We start from the raw sequence: 7,437 nt of genomic DNA on the forward strand, positions 1-7,437 counted from the left end.
GCGCTGCCCCTGAAACTTTTCCTGCTTGTGAATTCTGGGAAGCCATTACAGGTGCAGCTGGGTACAATCCAAGCAAGGCTAAGGCCTCGGGGATTCATAACCCTTGTTTCCGTTATGCTCAGAAAGGTTTGGCTTTCACCTTGTTTGGGAGGGGAGATAGTACAGGGGTCTGTGCAAAAAGAGAGCTATTTTTGTTGCATAACATGATTGAGGTGAGTCGGGTGAATGTCGCTGCTTTTGCTGCTAACCACCTGAAGCAAGTTGGTTATGCTTCTAGTGGAGAGATTTCAGTTGGGGGAATGATTTCTCAATTGGCTGAGCACTTGGATTATGGCCACTTGTTGAATGATGAGCCTTCATTACCGGGTAAGAAAATTGATTTGCAAACTCTTATAAATCAGAGAATGATTATAGTAAAGCCTGGGTATTACTCACTAACTGTCCATGGACAGCATGTTATGGCACTACCTGCACCTGATTCTGTTTCTATTGCAAATCGTGCTAACTGGTTATATGTAGCAACAGGTGAGTTTATGGGTGAAAGCCCTCCACATGACCATGATTTTGCAGGTGACGACATGGAGGATGACCTCCCCGCTCAAGATCGCCCTGTCCCGCCTCCTCGGCAGTTTTTCCAGCACACTGTTGGATCATCTTCCATGACCCAGGATCAATGGGGGTGGGTACAAACGGAGATTGGCGCTCTCCGCACCGAGCAAACACGACAGGGTGTTGAGTTGTTCAGACAAGGAGCCGTGGTGGATGATGTCCAGGAGATGATGCGACGCCTCATGTTGCAATTTCCTCAGGATCCTCCTCCTCCACCGCCTTATCAGTGAGCTTGGTAATCTCCGTCACACTGGAATTAAAACATTGAGACAATGTTTAGTTCAAGTGTGGGGGAGGATCTATTTTGCTTTATTGCTTTGCTTTCTGTTTTTTTTATTTCATAGTTAGTTTGTTTAATTTGAACCATTTTCTTATGTCTTTCGGTTATTGTGTTTATTTCAAGTTTGTAGTGCTGCCATTGTGTTATCAGGTTGGATACAAGTCGGAGGGGGGCGAATGACTAGATAGTGGTTGAACAACACATCTCACACTTGATCTCTACAGGCACCACGGAAGTTGACACAATCATAGAAAAGAAGGTTGGACGCAATGAGGAAACACTGAACCAAGAGAGAGTATGGTGAACTTTAGAGGAAAGGAAATTGCGGGACACCTAGAGCACTTTGAAGCATGCAAGCTTAACCTACCCGGTGAGATGTCAAAGCCAAATTTATAACATCCATATGAGAGGCCAGTCAGGTATGGCACTATTCACTTTGATTTTGCGTATTTTCTCATAACACAAGCACACTATGAAAGCACACACTGAGGCAAGTTTTTTTCTCCGTAACCCCGAGCCTTTCTAACCATCCCGTATGCATGTTATCCATTGTTAACCCCCTTTGAGCCATAGTTTTTGTTTTATTCATTGTGTTAGTCTTTTTATCACCCGTTATCTCATTGTTCATGTCATCGCTCGGCATTCATGATTAATCACTGGTAAGACACTAAAAAGATCTAAGTGTGGGGTTGTGAACCATTGAAAAAGGGGGGCAAGAAGAAGAAGAAAAAAAAAAGAATATCTCAAAAAAAAAAAAAAAAGAGAGAAAAAGATGAATATGATCTTGTGAAAACCAACAAAAAGAGGTTTAAATTTCAAAGCAGAATAAGATATTTGCCCTGGTCCACTTTTAGTCTGAAAAAGGTTCAAACCCCATTCTTATGATTCAGATCAAAATGTGTAGAGAAGTGAATCCTATGTAATGCCGAGCACCTAAACCATTTGTTAACCCGTTCCTTGTTTACCCACCAAACCAAAGCCACGTTACATCCCTAAGACCTCATAAAGTGTGTGTAATCTCTGTGTGTAGTGATTTGAGGATTTATTCAAAGTTGAAAGTAATATGCATGCCTTGATACTATGAGTGTAGACACTTTAACCCGGAGAGATTTTGTGAGAGTGTGAAAAGCTTGCAGGTGAAAAGCGTGTTCGAAAGTGGGAATGCCGTTGATAGTCTGAAGAAGGAAACCTTACACTCGATTGCTAAGTGTAGGAATCTTGCGAAAAACCTGGTTGTGTTGTGGAGAAAAGAGTCTCGTCAGTGACCTTTGTTGTGACTCGATACATCACTTGAGGACAAGCAATGAGATAAGTGTGGGGTTGTGATCGGTCACCAGTTCTAGTAAGTTTCCGCACCTTTTTCCGACCAAAAGTCATAATCTTGGTAATACTAAGTGGCATTGTTATAGGTTTTATTATAAGTTTCTTAATTTGTCGGTTGTTTGAGTTTCGCATGCTAGTGTGTTTTAAGTTTTATAAAAGTGTCATTTTATGCGTTGGTTGTTAGTTTGTTGTTGGCTAGGTTGACCCAGGAATGAGATAGGAACTTAGGACACTCCGAGGCGGAAAAAAGAAGCTGAAAGAGCCAAATAGAAGGTTCACACGGGCACCAGTGTGCATGCACACGGGCCGTGTCAAAAGATGGCGGGAAAGATGTTTTTGAAAGCTAGGCAGAGGTTTCACACGGGCACCCGTGTTCCTGCACACGGTCCGTGTGAAAAGCTGAGCAGAAAGTGATTTTTTGGCTAAGAAGCAGTTGACCAACACGGGCACCCGTGTTCCTGCACACGGTCCGTGTTGGTAGGCGCGGGCAGATTTCCAACTTTTGATATTTTGAAAGCCTTGAGCTCATTAAGGGTATTTTGGACCTTTCGGATACGAGGGATGACTGCCAACACTACTAAAACCTAACAGGAAGAAGGAACGAGGATCTTGGATCATTGAGCATAGAGAATTACAGAGAAAGAGCAATCAAGGGTTTTGGAAGAGATCTTCAAGAGCACTCGCGATTGGAGATCATATCGACCGATAATTTCTTGTAATGACTTCATTTACTCTTGTTATTTTCTTAAACACTATGAGTAGCTAAACTATTTTATGCTAGGGTGATGTCCCTAAATCGTTTCATGTAATGACTTGTTAAAACCGTTGTGATGAATTTGATGTTTTTATAATTTGAGTTTATGATTCAAAGATTTTCATGCTTCATAATATTGGAAAATATTTTGTTGATCTATGATTAGGGTTAGGCGTGACACACCACTCTAATGCGTTTTGAATCGAAACATTACCGGTAAATCGCTTAGGAATAAGGATTTCATCATAGTGATCATTCATTCTAGATTACGATGCTTAATGCCTTAATACTAGATTCAATTATTGAGGAATTGAAATTGACTTTTAAGTATTAATAAGTTCTCCACTAAGGAATTAGGGAAAACCATTTTATGGAATTGATACTCAATTGTAGTCACATCTTTTCATGAACAACGGTGTTCTCAAGGAGTTACATAAGATTTATACATCAACCTTAGCATGCCTTCTCATTTGTGTACCAAATCATCATTTACTTATCGTTTTTAATTATAAACAGTTAGGAGTTTTATCAAGCAAATCAAAAACCAACCATAGCTTTTTGTTCAATTGAAATTTTGTCCTGGCTTATATTTTTATCCGCAGTCCTTGTGATCGATACTTGGATTCAACTCCATTTTAATAACTACATCGGTAACAAAAGTAGTACACTTGCTATTTTCCGATCACCAAGCGAAAGAGAACGAGTTTCATTAAGAATGTACGTGTAACACCATTTGTATTTTTACATTCAGTTTCAGTTCTATAAATTCAAGTCTTTTACATATATTGTTCTTTTCTTTCGAGTCTTGTCCTTTATCATTACAATCAAAGTCTTTTAAATCTTTTGTTCAGATTTTATCTTTATAAATTGCATTGCCTTTAAGTTCGTTACACATTCAAATAGACCTTTAAATATGAACTCAGTCATAAAGATTGTAAACTTTTAGACACATGTCCTTAAGATCAATCTATTCGATCCTGCAAGTTACCAAACATATATTTAATAATTTGGAAGACTAGCGGTTGTTTACCATAAATCACTGTAAACAAATTGGCACGCCCAGTGGGACCGTGTCGAAAAGTGTAAAGATTCATAAGTTTCGTTTGCATTTGCTTGTGTCTGTTAGGTTTGGGATAAACCAAGACCTTGTATGAACCTTAGGAGTGGTAAATCTACTAGCAGTTTACAATTGATTCCTAAATGAAAATATAATAGAAAAATGGCTAATACCGCCAGTGACCAAGGAGGACAAAATGCTCCACAAGGATCAGGCACGGTTGTTGCAAGTTCGACCAATGTTTCGACTTCCATGCCCGGATCTCAGGCCATGCCTACATCTACAGGATCTATGGCCACAAATAGTTCTCAAGCCATGCCCACATCCACAGGATCAATGGCTACAAATACTTCTATACAAATGTCCATATGGACTATACCCGCAATTAGTTCGACCACAGTGCCTCCTTTCGTGAGTACAACAGACATTCCATCGAGTAATCATGTTGGCCCTTTTTCAACATATCTTGGAAATCAGGCACAACCGTCGACCCCTAGGCCACCAGGTTTTGAAATTTTTAGGCCTTGGAGGGAACAACCATATGGAATGCCATCCTCTTATATGGAAGGATTACAAAATGGCACATCCACATATACACAACCTAGTATGGCCACTTTTTCGCCAATCTAAAATGCTGGCTCTGTGGGTCGAAGTGCCCAAAACCAAGATCTATCGAACCAAATGCCTACACTGACAACTAATAATCAGGCAGCGTTTAGGCAACAAATGGATGCAAGCAACCATGATATGGTTGGAGTTTTTTCCAGAGAAATGAACACCATATTCTCTCCTTTAATCCAAAATGTTAATAGGACTAATTAGGAAAATACCCAGTCTTATCAACAATTATCAGCGCAGATGGCGCGTATAGCAGATTTTTTTAGGGCTCCCCAGCCGTCAGGACAACGTAGACGGAACCATGTAGAAACCTAAGAAGCACCAACTATTAACCAAGTTCAACCACCCAGACAGAATGTTGTCAAAAGAGACAAGGGGGCAGGGATAGAACGAGAATAGTTTCGACAGTAAGCCCCGAAGAATAACCTAGGAGGGTAGTCATGGTTAATAGGGATCAAAATGCAGACGAAATGATCCATAGGGTTAGACAAGATAACATGGTGGCGGAAAATAACTTAACTAACATGATCGAAAGAATTATGGCCCATAACGGCATGAACACAGGGCTTCGACGCCCAAATTATGCTTCTCCGTTGGTAGATTTTATTTTACAAACTAAATTGCCAAGGGGTTGTAAGATCCCCAAGTTTACAAAATTTTCAGGGGATACCAGTGAGTCGACTGTCGAACACATAGCCAGGTATTTAACCAAGATAGGAGACTTGGCGAATAGTGAGAATTTGAGGATAAAATATTTTCCCAGTTCTTTGATAAAAAATGCATTTACGTGGTTCACTACTTTGCCACCAAACTCTATAGATACATGGCCTTATTTAGAAAGGTTGTTCCATGAACAATTTTACATGGGGCAGACTAAGATTAGTCTTAAGGAATTGGATAGCATTAAAAGAAAGTTTACTGAGCCAATAGATGATTATCTGAATAGATTCCGTTTGTTAAAATCTAGGTGCTTCACAGTAGTTCTTGAACAATAACTAGTCGAAATGGCTGCAGAAGGGCTAGATTATTCCATTAGGAAAAAGTTAGATACGCAATATATGAGGGATATGGCCCAATTAGCAGATAGAGTTCGACAAGTCGAACGAATGAAGGCTGAAAAGCCCAGGGCCAACAAAAGTTATAAAAAATAAAGAGTGGCTTATGTCGAAGTCGGAGAGGAGGAATTCAAAACCTTCAATGATCCTTATAATTATGAGAAAGTTGAAGTATACTTGGCTGAATTAAAAGAGGCACCTCCATATGCTTGTAAAATGTTTACACCTTCGAATGGCAAGAATCCTGTTGAAGTAGAAAAGAACGATAAATTTCCTAAGAAAACATATACATTCGATGTTACCAAGTGTGATGAGATTTTTGATTTATTGGTAAAAGATGGCCAGATGATAGTGCCTCCTAACACTAAAATTCTTCCGTTAGAACAATGGAAGAATAGAGGTTTTTGTAAATATCATGGATTTCCTGGCCATAAAACCTCACAATATTTTCTTTTCAGGGATCTAATTCAAAATGCGATCAAGGATGGACGTCTGAAGTTCGCTGACAAAACCAAAAGTCATATGAAGGTTGATGTTGATCCCCTTCATGTTGCTGATACCAACTATGCTAAGCCACTAGAGATTAACATGGTCGATATGGTGGAGTTTGATGATGGTGAGGCAAAGAAGGCGGAAGACGTTTCGATCTGTTGTTGGTCATTGGAAGCCATTGTTGATCAAGGTGTCTTTAAGAAGATGAAGAAACTGGAAATGGGTTTGTTCAGAGGAAGAAAAGAGAAAATCATGCAGAAAAATGAGAAGAAAAAGCTCTGAAACTAGTGAGGGTCACTATTTAAAGGTTTAAAGTGTAGTCCCTTCAAATTTCTATGAATTTTGTGATTAAAGTTAATGGGGCACGCGTTAAAAGTTGATTGGTTCTTCAGGCAGTTGTGCAGTTAATAGCCTCGCTCCTAGTTTTTAGGGGTAATGATTAGCGTAATGGCGCATGTATTGAGTATACGTTTGAAAAGAAATGCCATAAATGCTATGACGTCATTTAATTCTCAGAAATCCAAAGGTTTCGAAGTGTCGAAATCTAAAGTATCAAGAAATGCCTATTTCTGCTTACCTTTCGAAATAGACATTTATTGGGGGCAATTTGTTAGCTGAAGATTTCGACAACTAAGTGCTTTAAAAGTTGTGTACTTTGAAGAAGAATGGCTTTCTAAGGCCGTTTTAGAGTTTCTTTAAGACTAAAGTTTCTCCTAAGTCGAAGCAAGGCAGTGATTATAATATCTTCGAAGGAAAAAAGTTGAAAAAACTTAAAATATTTTGGGATATTTCTAAAAGATACGCGTTGGTAAAGTCGCGTTGTTTCCCACTTCAGAGCTTCAAGCGAGAATGTTTTGAATTTCATAGTATTATATTTGATTAACAAGACACGTAGAAGCATTAAACAATCGAAACGCACGCAAAGAGACAACGTGGCGCTCTATTAGTATAAGACCGTTAGGGTCGAATTAGTATAAATAAGGATCTTAGTGGTAGGATTCAGGGGTGTTCATTTTGTACAAATCACTCAAAAAATCACTCAAGTACCAAGCGAAAGAGAACGAGTTTCATTAAGAATGTACGTGTAACACCATTTGTATTTTTACATTCAATTTCAGTTTTATAAATTCTAGTGGTTTACATATATTTTTCTTTTCTTTCGAGTCTTGTCCTTTATCATTACAATCGAAGTCTTTTCAGTCTTTTGTTCAGATTTATCTTTATAATTTGCATTTCCTTTAAGTTCGTT

This window comes from Vicia villosa, linkage group LG1, assembly GCF_029867415.1.
Source record: "Vicia villosa cultivar HV-30 ecotype Madison, WI linkage group LG1, Vvil1.0, whole genome shotgun sequence".
Classification (NCBI taxonomy): Eukaryota; Viridiplantae; Streptophyta; class Magnoliopsida; order Fabales; family Fabaceae; genus Vicia; species Vicia villosa.